The sequence below is a fragment of the Tupaia chinensis genome, unplaced genomic scaffold (genome assembly GCF_000334495.1).
Source record: "Tupaia chinensis unplaced genomic scaffold, TupChi_1.0 Scaffold000360_1, whole genome shotgun sequence".
In the NCBI taxonomy this organism is placed as follows: Eukaryota; Metazoa; Chordata; class Mammalia; order Scandentia; family Tupaiidae; genus Tupaia; species Tupaia belangeri.
Genome location: NW_006159856.1, coordinates 3,254,714 through 3,268,659, shown reverse-complemented (window position 1 = coordinate 3,268,659; position 13,946 = coordinate 3,254,714). Strand labels below are relative to the sequence as shown.

The 13,946-nt window shown below is 50.8% G+C and overlaps 1 long non-coding RNA gene and 1 pseudogene across 1 annotated transcript; one reads left to right on the top strand and one right to left on the bottom strand.

Moving 5' to 3' along the window:
- Positions 1-3,502: 3,502 nt before the first annotated feature.
- LOC102485764 (uncharacterized) lies at positions 3,503-7,815 on the bottom strand. Its single transcript, XR_335216.1, has 3 exons — positions 7,431-7,815; positions 4,663-4,713; positions 3,503-3,543 (listed from the first exon to the last, which is right to left on the bottom strand). It is a non-coding gene; the product is annotated as an uncharacterized LOC102485764 (long non-coding RNA).
- A 2,649-nt stretch (positions 7,816-10,464) lies between these two features.
- On the top strand, positions 10,465-13,570 carry LOC102484913 (eukaryotic translation initiation factor 3 subunit E pseudogene; annotated as a pseudogene).
- Positions 13,571-13,946: the final 376 nt, after the last annotated feature.

Genomic DNA, 13,946 nt, shown 5'->3' with positions numbered 1-13,946 from the left:
GGCCACACACATGCCACTCAAGCCAGCGGATGAGGGTCCCCACCAAGTGAACCCTGCTTCCCGGGCTTTTTCTGATAGAGACACAGCTTCAGGGAAGTGTACAAAAGACCCACGGGCTCGTGTGGATGGTGCTTGGCAGGGACGACTCTGAGCTAGGGCTGTGATACACACCCGGCTCTACCTGCCAGCAGCCACGTGTGGTAGACAGAGCAGGAGTCAGCATTCAAGGGACCCGGGTTCCAGCTCCAGATCCTCCACTTACCTTTCCCCATTACTTTCTAAACATCCTGTTCCCTACATTAAATCCATCTCTGCTGGAAATACCTAGAGTGGTTCCTGCATCCTGCTCTGAGCCCTGACTGATGCCACTGACTGGCACAATGCACAGCTGCCTGGAGTCTAGAAACTTCCATAACCATCTCCCACCACCCAGCTCCCCCATGCTGGGAGGCAGGTCTCTATAATTATGGCACTTCTGCATATCTTCAGAACACAGAGAATTGCAAGAATGTTTACCTAACAGACGGCCTTGCAAGCTAGAGGCCCCTGGCGGTATTGCAGGAGAGCGAAACCTCACTCCACTCTGGAAGCTTGCTTATGTTCCAGAACAATAAACCTAGAGACACCTTCTCCGCTCCCCAGCAGGCATCTGCTTACTTTCCAGGCGTTGGGCAGGATGGCTAGCAGCTCCCTTACGGGATCAACCGTTTCCTAGACTCAGGTTCCTCAGCCAATCAGACCTGCCGTTTGCCAGGACGAGGTGAGTTGGGGGAGCAGGCGGGACACCTTGTCCCCTCATCTTCACAAGCCCCACCCATGGCTCTCTTCCAGGGCACCATTCTCACATTTTATGCTGTATTATATCAGGTTATCCGAGAAGGGGATATCTAAATAAGGTTAAAAGCACAGGACATCATTAGGGAAATGCTCACGCGAGAGGGTGGGAAGGCAGGAAGACTGGAAGCATCTGGTGGTTACTCAAGCTGACCACAACCCAAAGGGAAGAATGACTGGGCAGAAGCACCCTGGGCCCAATGCGGTCTGCAGAAGGTTTTGCAAGGTTGTTGGGAGAATTCCTTGCATCTCAGGGATGGGTCTGCCTCAGTGTACCTGCTGTGCTGGGAGCATTCATGGCAAGGGACCTCAGCCTGGCCCTTGGCCGACGGCACTGTCTGCAGCCGGAGGTCCACAAACAAGCCCCCGTTATCTTCAGAGAGATCATCTCCCACCAAAATACATCCTTCCAAGAGCACGGCCTGCCTGTCTCAGGCGCCATTGCACGCCAGAGCCGAGAAAGCAGCAGGCACACAGCACACGCTTCAGCGGATGGAGCCGGGGCCAAGTGGCAAAGATGGCCATACCGCCTCCCCGTGTTGTGGGCACACCCCTTTCCATGGTGACTCAGCCAGTCCTGTTGAGAAATAGTCTCTTTCGGGACCAGCAGTTAGCATAATGGCTATGTCGCTGGACTCCCATGTAGTCGACCGCAGTTCGCGTCCCAGACCCAGTGGCTTAAAACTCACGCCAGGTGCATGTGCATGTGTGCCCAAGATCCCGAGAGGAGAATGGAGGAGAAGGGATTCCGGTGTGGCCATCCCCCCTGGGGTGTGATTTCTCGCTTTCTGTCTCTGTCTGTCTGGCAAGCGCACGCACCCTATGGCAAAAACCTCTCCAAAAAAAAAAAAAAATAGTCTCTTTCAAAGCCAGCAGATGGCATAAAGGTTACATCACTGAACTCTCACGTAGTAGACCATGGTTTGAGTCCCAGACCTGGCAGCTTAAAACTCACACCAGGCGCATGTGAACTCATGCACAAGATCCTGAGAGGAGGACAGAGGAGAAGGGATTGCAGCATGGCCATCACCTCAGGGGTGATTTCTCACTTTCTGTCTCTTTGCTCTCTGTGTCTCCGGTGAGCACACATGCCCTATAGCAAAAATCTCTCTCTAAAAAAGAGTCGCTTTCTCCATTCCTTGATAGAGTCTTAGCAAAAGACCCACTTTTGCTGATGGACCAGGCAATGTAACGCCTACAAAGACGTAATAAGCTTTTGTGGGTCAGCCGGCAGTGAGGTGGTTAAGGCACCTGGATCCCGTATGGCCGACAGTGGTTCAAGTCTCAGACCTGGTGGCTTGAAAAACAGTCCAGGTACATGTGTGCATGCCCAAAATTCCAGAAAGAGAAAGAGCAGGAGGGGAAGGGATTGTAGCATGACAATCTCCAAAAGGGACTGGGGAGGAGTTCTCTCTCTCTCTCTCTCTCTCTCTCTCATTAGTGCAGACATTCTCTGGCAAATTTTTTTTAAAAAGAGAAAGCTCTTGTGCCTTGGGGCTGGCTCTCTCTTGCTCTGTGTGAAGGTGCCATGGCTGGCCTTGGGAAGTGAGGCACTAGCTGAGTCATCCCACCTCTCCTGCTGACATCATTGAGCCCAGCACTGAACCGGGAAGGAAGGTCACCCGGGAGCACTCAGTCCCAGCTGAGCCACCAGCTGACCACAAAGATCAGCCGGCCAGCTCGGACCAGAGAAGCTGCCCACTCAGTGCAAGGAATCGTGAATCCAACAAAGTATCTGGTGGCTTAGGTCACAGAATTTTTAGGGCCAACTAGCACAGCCCTCTCTTCCTTGGGGTCTCTATTCGCACCGGAGTCCATTGGACACACCTCTTCTCCCTCCAGACAGAGCACCCAGCTCCAGGCTGTTAGCGTCCGCCTTCCTGCAGCGCGTCAACAGGGAACTCTACACTGTAATGATGAATATTGTCACCCAGCTGTGCTCTCTAAACTGGAAAGCAGAGGTGCAGAGATTTTCCAGCTCTCTACTTCTCAGTGAAAGCAAGGGAGAGAAATCATCCCGGCCGTGGGAGCTGGGCAGCGAGGGAATCGCGTCTGACCCGGTCACGCTGGTGGGTGACCCATGGAGGAGCTCATGCCCAACTGATGGATGTGGGTGTACCCACCACCCAGCACCCAGAGCAGAGAGGCTGGAGGTAGGTGTGGACAGGCCCATAGGCTGGGCACCTGTTTCGTGCAAAGCCTCGGGAACCACCCTTCTTCCCAGGGCATGGGCCCATCACAGGGAACAAAACCTGCTCCCAGCGCTCGACAGCCGTGGCATCTCTGCTCTGCTCCCACCCTACCGGCCGCCTGGGCACCCTCCGTGCCCTCCAAACATGCTGGGACTGGCCTTGCAGAAAGCGGTATGCCACCTGCCACGGTGGCACCGGAGGCTCTGACTGAAGTGCAGACAAGCCCATCCTCCCCACCATGGTCACCAGCTGGTGCACGCCTCACCTTCCACTCCAAAATCCTCACCTGGTACAGCCGAACGACAAAAACCAGCACAGGACAGAACCGCAGCTGCGAAGGCATCCGGGAAATGTCAGGAGGAAACCGCTAGCCAGGAAGGCCCCTGGAGGAGGCGGCCTGGGTGCAGAGCTGCTGACAACCTTGCCCACGCTCCTGGATCTCCTTAGAGGAGAAAGATCCCACATCCCAAGGTACCTCTGCTTGGCCTCCATCTCCCCAAGCTGAGAGCCCCTTTGTCTGCGATTTGGAGAAAAGATATTAGATAAGATCATTGGAGAGTTCATTTGAACAACTTGGACTTTGGCTTTGAAACAATAAGAGCAACAACATGGAATTACGCTTTGACTTCTCTGAATTGCAGTTTGCAAGGGGATTTGACCTATGAGTTTTCTCTCGGGGAATGTGATCATGGAAGAGCAACGCTCACGTCGGGGGCCTCTTGTTGTTACTGGACGGTCCTGCTGTAGCTGCTGCAGAACTCTCCCAGGCCGTGTCAACAGTGGAGCTGGACACAGCGTAGGGTGGCGATAGAAGGGGGAGAATTGTCCGCCTTGGTACAAAGGGGCTTCGGGGTCATTTCATTAATCCTGGGAGTAAATCCAAACTGCCCAGAAGTGGCCTCGCGAAGGAAGTCCAATTCTTTTTCCAGGAGGGGAGAGTCGTCCCCTCCCAGCTCACCACAGGCATAACGCAAAGCTCTTGGGTAGGGCAACCAAAGGCTGGAAAAGCTGGGGGGAGTCTTCTCCCCAGTTTCTGAGACTCTGCATGTGGAGGAAAATCAGTTGCTCGAACTCCCTTCTCTCTCCCATCTTTCGTCACTGCTGTAGTGACAAAAGTCACACATCACGATTTGATTGGAACAAGATTGAGAGGGTGAAAACTCCATCTGACTGTGGTGCTGAAAGGTGGGGCCTCTGGGGGAGGTCAGGATTAAGGTGACCAGGACGGGGTCTCCATGACTGACTCCAGGGGGTTGTAAGGGGGAGTAAGACCAGAACGGAGACATGGGGACACAGGTGCGTGCACTCCCACCCTCTGCTGTCCTGTGACACAGCCAGATTACCCCACCAGGTGTGGCCCCTGGACGCTGGGTCTCCAGTCATGAGCTAAATAAAACTCATTCATGCTGTTATAATCTACAGAAGGACTGGAACAGTCGCCAACCCCCATGGCTTGGTTGGTAAATTGGGAAAGGGCCCACTGGCCTGCCCTGCTCACTCCTCACTGTGGCCACCAGGAGGCGTGCCTTCTTTGCTGAGCAGCAGAGGGCTCCCCGGAAGCTGGCTCCAGACCCACCCTTTCCCTCAGGCCAAGGAGTCAGCCCCACTCTGGGGTGCAGGAGAAAGCCCACCTTACCTCCACACCGTCCAAAAGGCAGCCGTGCGTTGCGACATCCGTGGGCTTTCTCTGCACAAAAATACGAAAAAGTAAGGATGAATATTACCCAGGGTGTATTGTGCTTCCTTCTGATTGTAAAGGACATTAAAATACCTTAGTGACCCCTAAAAGTGTCCCGGACGCCCGCACCAAACCTCCCATGCCACCAGGCAAATATGGATTTGGATTTCTGGCTACCTGACTTTCTGCCTTATTTCTTAATGGATTCAGGACTCAGAACGGAAGAGTGGGCTCTTTACTGGACCCCTTAGAGGCCTCACCAACTTCCTGTCATCCTCCCTATTTTGCTTACTTTACAGAAGTGCCATCGCCTGTAAAGGAGCACGTTGACGATCTGCCTCCCTCTGCTGGGAAGCACAGCCTAAACTACAGGGCCCAGGGCTCTCCCGAGTGACGTTGAGTCCCCACACTTTGCTATAGTAGCTGTTCTGTGAATGACCGTTAATGGATGGATGGGGGATGAATGGGTGGATTGTGGATGAATGGACAGTGGGCTGATGATGGATGGATAGATGAGTGGGTGGATGAAGATGGAAGGATCCATGTGTAGGTGAATGGGTAGGTAAGTGGATAGTGGACTGATGGATGCAAAAATAGGTGGGTGGGTGGGTGGTATGTGGGTAAATGCATGGATGGATAATGGGTGGGTGTTGGCTGGGTAGATGGGTGGATGGGTGGGTAGGTGGTATATAGATGGGTGGATGGTATGTGGGTAAATGCATGGATGGATAATGGGTGGATGTTGGTTGGGTAGATGGATGGATGGGTGGGTGGGTGAATGGATGGACGGATGAGTGGGCGTATAAGTGAGCAGATTCGTAGCTGAGAGATTGAATCAGGGTAAAGCACTGCCACCAGGGCAGCACAGCACCGCACTGCACACTCACCTCTGCCACGTTACGAGGTTCTACCTGGCTTCTCGCCAGCTCACACAGGCTCCGGAGCCCTGCACCCCTGATCAGCTTGCCAACAGCTTGCCAGTGTTAAGCTTGCATCACCAGCACCAGGCTGGACACAGGTGGATACAGTGGGAGCGTGGTGAGCAGGGCTGGGGAGCCAGGCATCAGAGGGACTGAGACACCCCCTACACTGGCTAACTCTCACCCCACCAGGCCCCACCACAAACCCTCCCTCTCTCTCCACTCTCAGCCACTGTGACAGCTCAACCCAGCCTGGGCTTGGGGCCGCCTCCATGTTCTTTCTGGGCAACCTTCACAGGGTTTCTCTGCTGTTTGGTGGATTTCCCACCGCAGAGAAATACAAGAACGAAGTCATGCTTCTGTGTCACGTTTTGCACAGCTGATCCTGTTCATTCTGGGCAGTTTTAATAGCTTTCCAGCACTAATATTTCCCCCTGGGGAGCCAGGAAGACTCCAGGGCCTTCTCCAAGTGCTCTCAACCCCCTCCCTTAAGACTCTCACAGTCCCTGAACTGTCAAACTGTGAGTGGAGCCCAATGGCCTCCCACAGAGCCCAGCATCCTCCCACAGAGCCCAGGGCCCTCGCATGTGCAAAGTGAGGTCCCAACACATGTGAATGAAATTGTCCAAGAAATCTGGCAGCTTTGCACCGTGACTAAGGTATTCCTGGAATCCTGCCACAGTCCAGAAGGGCTAGGAAGTGGTTTTCCAAGGCTACACACAGGCGCCCGCCCCTGGCACGTGCACGAGCACAGGCAGGTCCCGCCTTCTGGATAATGATGTAAATAGAGTGACAAGCACAGAGCAGGTGTCATTAAATGTGCAACCCTCCCTCTCCTTCCACAGAGGCCAGAAAGTGACACTAGAATTATTTTGCAGAAGGAACAGCCCCTTGCCTCAGACAGCCTACCCTCCGTGCAGCATTCCAGAAATAGCAAACCAGCCCTCCCGAGCTGCAGGAACCCACGGGCTGTGTAGCTGTGCTCTGCCTCCACATGTCACAGGTGTGAAGCTTTGCCCTAAACGATGTCATTTGCACACCAGGTCGAAAGGATCACCCAGCTGAGAGAGTGCAGATGCTGGTGCAGAGTAGGGGTACATTTGGGGTTCGCATCCACCTGCTTTCCCTGAAGGAGGCCACAGGTTAGGCTGACCCAAAGGATGTCTAGGGTGCGCTCTCTGTGACTCTCCATCAGGCTGACTGAATACCACCTGCCTCTCTTATCAGATGGAAAGCTGGGCACTTAGGGGTGCAGGGCAAAATACAGCCATGACTGCTAGGGGACCAGCTCACTCTCCCTCCTGGCATCCCCACCTGGGTTCACAGGCAAGCGATTCATCCTCCCTGTATACCTCTTGCTGCCCTAGGAGGGAGAACTACCCATTGGATTGAACCCATGGGACTCACGCAGCCCTTGGTCTCTCCCTTGCAGACTACCTGTCCTCAGCATGTCCTGTTCTGGGCAGCTCGTCCCCAGGTGGCAGGTGGGCCCAGATAAGTCTACAGCTGCCCGGCCATTCAGTGCCTAGAGAGAAGGTTCGGCTTGGGCAGGCCATGTTTTCACCAAGCCCGTCCGTGGTGGGGTCACATTCCAGGGTGAGTTCACTCTCATCCATAACACAACTATCGCCAGGTAAAAATTATAGGAGCCATTGTTTTGGACTAGCTCCTCCTCCAGGTCACCACAGGCCGGCTCAAAATGGAGTCACTCATGGTAAGATGCCACTTCATCAAACAAACTTTAAGGAAGCTGCCGCATCCCAGAACAGACCAGTTTTTCCCTAAAAACGGGAGAGTCCGATCTACCTGAGTCAGCCTAATAGGACTCCTGTGCCCTCGGCTTTGTAGGAAAAGTGACTTTGAAGGCTCTGCCTCCCTGCTTCTTTGTTTCCACTTCGTTCTGTCCTCCTCTGCCTATAAAACCAGCCTCTTCTGCGCAATCCTTGCAACACCTTTCTCTTGCACCCAAATCCATGCTTCCTGATTGCAGCACCTAAGGCCCCCCCAGAAGGCTCTGTGTTCATTACAAATGCAGTTTGAAATTCACTGGCACCGTTGCTCTCCCTCCATCGAGTTCCCGTGTTTCAGTTCTTAATCGGTCCAGACACAGTGAGGAGAGGGAACTGACCATCTTCCCAACACCCCCTCACTGGATGAGGGGAGGACAGCCTGACTCCAGACTGGCTCGCTCTCCCATGCCACCCGGATCTCTAGCTGGCCCTCAGTGACTTGTCATGAACAGACTGGCATTGTGACTCAGGGGACCACCAGGTGGCGCCAAGGCAGGCAATCTGCAGAGAGCCCTGGCAGATTCCGGCCAGGCAATTCTGGGTTCCCCTGCTGTGTGACTTCAGTCAAGTACCTAAATCTCTCTGAGCCTCGCTTTGCCCGTCTGTAGAATGGTCGGATGATACTTTGCAGGGTGATAATGAACATGAACAATCCTCTATCCACCGCAGTTGGCTTGGCTGTACATAACAGAATAGTCTCAGCACAGGAGGCATAAACAAGAAACAAATTTTCCATAAGTAAAAATCTGAAGAGGACTGATCCGGGGTGGTGTGGAAGTTGCACCGAGTCCTCGCGGACCCAGATTTCTGCCATGCTACCCCTCTTCATCCCCAGTGCGTGGCTCATCTCCATAGTCCAGTATGGCATCTGGAACTCCAGCCGTTAAGACCACAGCCCACAGCACAGGTGGAAGAAAGAGGGAAAAATAAAAAAGCAAAAAGGGCTTCTCCCAGGAGTCTTAACAGACTCAATTCTTTTTTAAAAATTATTTATTTTTATTATTTTTAAAAATTTGTGGGAACCAGCAGTTAGCGTAATGGCTATGTCGCTGGACTCCCACGTAGTCGACCGCGGTTCGTGTCCCGGACCCAGTGGCTTAAAACTCACGCCGGGTGCGTGTGCGTGCATGCCCAAGATGCCAAGAGGAAAATGGAGGAGAAGGGATTGCGGTGTGACCATCCCCTCTGGGGGGTGATTTCTCGCTTTCTGTCTCTATGTCTCTCTCTGTCTGTCTGGCGAACGCATGCGCCCTATAGTGAAAACCTCTCAAAAAAATAAAAATAAATAAAAATTTGTTACAGGGCACGTGTGTTCACCAGAGAGAAGGAAAGTGAGAAAGCAAGCCACCAGGTCCAGGACTTGAACTGCAGTCGGCCATGTAGGGTCCAGCATCTCAACCACCATGCCGCCTACTAGCCCCACTCAGTGCTTTTTTGAAGTAGTCTTCCTGGACGTCTTACACAAAACTTGTGCTTTTAACTCAGTAGCCAAGTCCTGGTCACTTGGCTCCGTAGAGCTATTAGGGAAGGAGGCTGCCACGCTAAACTTCTGGGTTCTGCTCCCATGGAGGGGGGGAAGGAAGAACGTGGTATCTGCATGAGACAGACCCACAACTGCGGTAGGGTAGCGCCCGTCATCAGCACCCCTGCAGAGAACTCACAGGCCCGCTCTGCAGTCGTCCTCACTGCACCACAGCCTGAGGCTGGGGGACGGGCTGCATCCAGGCTGAGTCTTCTCTCTCTCCCTCTCTCTCTCTTGCTCTCTCTCCCTCTCTCTCTCTTGCTCTCTCTCTCATGAAAGAGAGGGAAAAACAAAACACATCCAGAGAGAAATCACCAAAGGGAGGGGGCTGATCCCTGGGGAGTAGCCCAGGACCAGAGGACAGAGGCTCCTCTCCCTCGAGGCTGATGTTAATTCAATGTGAGGGAAGTCAGGGGCTGCCTGGGACGAGGACTGCGGGCAGGCATGCAGAGGTGGCTCTTCCTAGGAAGGAATCACGTCTTCTCCCTAAGGAGCCCCTGAAAGGGGTGAGGGGTGAGGGGGAGAATCCGCTGCTCTTCCTGCAGGAGGTAGACTTTACAAAGGACCTCCACTCACACAGAGAGACCTGGATAGAGTGCTCAGCCACTGCCTGAAAGAGGGTGCGGGTCAGAGTTGGGGGCCCGGGACCTGTCTTTCACTGGCTCTGTACCCAAGTCCAGAGGAAGAGCCTTATCCTATGTAATCACCTTTTCACTTGGATACTCAGTGGACCTGCAATGTCCACCTAAACTTCTGGGTTTTTCACCATTTTATCCTTAAGATCTGCAGACATAGGGGCCAGCAGTTAGCGTAATGGCTGTCACTGGACTCCCACATAGTCGGAGTTCGAGTAGTTCAAGTCCCGGACCCGGTGGCTTAAACTCACGCTGGGCGCGTGTGCGTGCATGCCCAAGATCCCAAGAGGAGAATGGAGGAGAAGGGATTACAACATGGCCATCCCCCCGGGGGGTGATTTCTCGCTTTCTATCTCTCTGTCTCTGTCTGTCTGTCTGGCGAGCGCATGTGCCCTGTAGCAAAAACCTCTCCAAAAAATAAAAAAAAACAAAGATCTGCAGACATAGAGAGGAGTAGAAGGATTGTTCAATGCCCGTAGATCCTCCACACACACTGTCGACATGTCTTTTTAATTGCCAGAAGGCATGCACACTGGCCAGAGAGAGAGGAGGAGGACAAGGGTGAGAGAGAACGCACTCCCAGTGTGCTGTGGTCATGTCACAGTCCCTTCTCCCTTTCTCTGTCCTGTCAGGATTGGGGGCACACACGCGCATGCTCCCTGTGTGTCTTTCAAGCCAGTGGGTCCAGGACTTCAACCACCTGGCCAACCATGGCGGAGCTGGCTCCCCCAGCCACTAGGCCATGGGGCTGGCCCTCCATCTTATCTCCTATTGCATTTCAAAGAAAGTACACCTCACCACTAGACAACTTAGTATGCATGTCATCAACTGATGTTCTACATTTATTTTCAGCTTTAAATGAAATTTACAATGACTACATTAGTGACCTAGAGATGCCACACCAAGTACCATAAACTGGGCAGCTCAGAAACAGAAACGTATCACCTTATAACTCCGGAGACTGCAAGTTTGAGATCAGAGTGTAAGTAGGGGGCAATTCCTTGTGAGGAGATCCATTCAGGACTCTTCTCTCACTTCTTATGGTTTGCTGTAGTCGTTGGCATCTCGTGGCTCATAGATCTCGACCTTCATCTTTACGTAGTGTTCTCCCTACGTCTGTGTTCAAATTTCTCCTTTTCACAAAGACACCAGTCATTTGGAATTAGGGTCTCACCCATGGGGCAAGCAGGTGGTGTGGTGGTTAGGGTGCTGGATCCAACATTTCTAACTGTGCAGTTCAAATCCTGGATTCAGTGACTTGTAAAACAAGCTGTATGTGTGTGTGCATGTGTGTGTGTGTGTGTCCAAAAGCCCGAGAGGAGAACGGAGGAGAAGGGATTGCAGCATGGCCATCCCCCAGGGGGTGATTTCTCACTTTCTGTCTCTCTCTGTCTCTATCTGGCAAGTGCACGTGCCCTATGGCAGAAACTAAGAATTTTTTTTTAATCGTAATAGGTGCACAGACTCCCTTTTTCTTTGGCAAGATGGTGGACTACAACTTGATCAGTCATGCTGCTCAGTTTTGGGACTGTTATCTTGTCTTTTTGCTCCTTAAGTTTCTCTCTCGAAAGGAGGCAGACTGAAGAAAAAGAAAAATATGAAAGTATAAAATTTTCATAGGGCAAACCAAAACTATGAATTGCAGTTGAGAATCAACTATGACCAAACCCTACCTCTTTGAAGCGAATGTTGATATGTAATGAAAAAAAAAATGATTACAAGAGAAATTGGATCTTCTTTTTTTTCCTTTTCTTTTCTTTCTTTCTTTTTTTTGGAGAGGCTTTTGCTATAGGGCACATGCGCTCGCAAGACAGACTGAGAGAGACAGAGAGACAGAAAGTGAGAAATCACCCCCCGGGGGGATGGTCACACCGCAATCCCTTCTCCTCCATTCTCCTCTCGGGATCTTGGGCACGCATGCACACGCACCCGGCGTGAGTTCTAAGCCACCGGGTCCGGGACGCGAATTGTGGTCGACTATGTGGGAGTCCAGCGACATAGCCATTACGCTAACTGCTGGTTCCCAGAAATTGGATCTTCTTGGTGATACAGCATGATAGACTTTGCAATGAGAGTATACAAAAACTTTTATTCTAATGATGTTCCTCATGCTTTGGGAGAAAAAAGAACCACAGTTGTGCACAACTGAAACAGCTTCTGGATAAAACAGAACCCATTGTGAAGATGTTTAAGGATCCAGAAACGAGGAGGCAAATGCAGCCAGTCAGAGATGGTCGGATGCTGTTTGACTATCTAGCAGACAAGCATGGTTTTAGGCAGTATTTAGATACACTCTATGGGTGTGCAGACTTCCAATATGAATGTAGCAATTACTCGGGAGCAGCAGGGGATCTTTCCTTTTTGAGAGTTTTGGTCCCAGCAACAGATGGAGATGCTTAAAGATCACTGTGAGGAAAACTGGCCTCTGAAATCTTAACGCACAGCTGGGATGCAGCCACGGAAGACCTTGCATGGTTAAAAGAGACCGTAGATAATAATTCCACTCCAGTCTTTTCAACAGCCAACATGGCTCATTCACTGGTCTCTGTTTTCTTCAACCATTCTAAAGGCCTTGATAATATTATTGATCTCTTCCTTTACCGGCCACAGTATCTCGATGCAATTCAGACAGTGTGTCCACAACCCCCCGGGGGGATGGTCACACCGCAATCCCTTCTCCTCCATTCTCCTCTCGGGATCTTGGGCACGCATGCACACGCACCCGGCGTGAGTTCTAAGCCACCGGGTCCGGGACGCGAATTGTGGTCGACTATGTGGGAGTCCAGCGACATAGCCATTACGCTAACTGCTGGTTCCCAGAAATTGGATCTTCTTGGTGATACAGCATGATAGACTTTGCAATGAGAGTATACAAAAACTTTTATTCTAATGATGTTCCTCATGCTTTGGGAGAAAAAAGAACCACAGTTGTTGCACAACTGAAACAGCTTCTGGATAAAACAGAACCCATTGTGAAGATGTTTAAGGATCCAGAAACGAGGAGGCAAATGCAGCCAGTCAGAGATGGTCGGATGCTGTTTGACTATCTAGCAGACAAGCATGGTTTTAGGCAGTATTTAGATACACTCTATGGGTGTGCAGACTTCCAATATGAATGTAGCAATTACTCGGGAGCAGCAGGGGATCTTTCCTTTTTGAGAGTTTTGGTCCCAGCAACAGATGGAGATGCTTAAAGATCACTGTGAGGAAAACTGGCCTCTGAAATCTTAACGCACAGCTGGGATGCAGCCACGGAAGACCTTGCATGGTTAAAAGAGACCGTAGATAATAATTCCACTCCAGTCTTTTCAACAGCCAACATGGCTCATTCACTGGTCTCTGTTTTCTTCAACCATTCTAAAGGCCTTGATAATATTATTGATCTCTTCCTTTACCGGCCACAGTATCTCGATGCAATTCAGACAGTGTGTCCACATGTTCTCCATTTGACTAAGGCAGGCATGACAAACAAAGACGTCTGAAAACACCCTCAGGTGCTAAACGAGCTAGTCAAAGTTATTCAACAGGAGCCTTACACAGATGAAGACCCAATCACAGAATTTGTTGAATGCTTAATATTAACCTTTATTTTGATGGAGCTCAGAAAAAGCTGAGGAAATGTGAATCAGTGCTTGTGAATGACTGCCTCTTGGTGGCTTGCCTTCAGGGCTTTATTGAGAATGCTCGGCTATTCCTGTTTGAGACTTTTTACTTTTATGAGCGTTAACTTGTTGCCAGTTATGCTGAACATGACTCCAGAAGAAGCTAACAGGTGGATTGTGAATTTGATTAGAAATGTGAGATTAGATGCCAAGATTGATTCCAAGTTAGGGCATGTGCTTACAGGTAACAATGCAGTCTCACCCTATCAGCAAGTGATCGAAAAGACAGAAGTCCCTCATTTAGAAGCCAGAGGTTGGCGGTGAATATTGAGAAGAAACTTAATCAGAACAGTAGGTCAGCGGCTCCTAACTGGGCAACGCAAGCCTGACTTCTACTGAAGAACTGTAAAGAAAGGATGAAAAACACTATAAAAGAAGCATGAAATAATAAAAAGTATTGTATAAATAATAGCATACATTTAGAAACAAAAAGTTTGTAATAGATCAGAACAAGTATTTAAACTCTCTATTATTCAAATAGTTTTCTCGAAATACAGGAAAACATGTACCCGGATATAAAGGCACATACCATACCTCAGTGATATTGGCCCAGAATGGTTAATACAAGGACACACCTTGGTCAAATTACTGGACTTTAAACAAAAAGAAGTTAATTCCTTGGGCAACTAGACAGAAAGACCAAGCATCTTCTAAAAGAAAGAAAACCAAGTTGGCATCTGACTTCTCAGCAGTGATGTTCAACACAGAGGAAA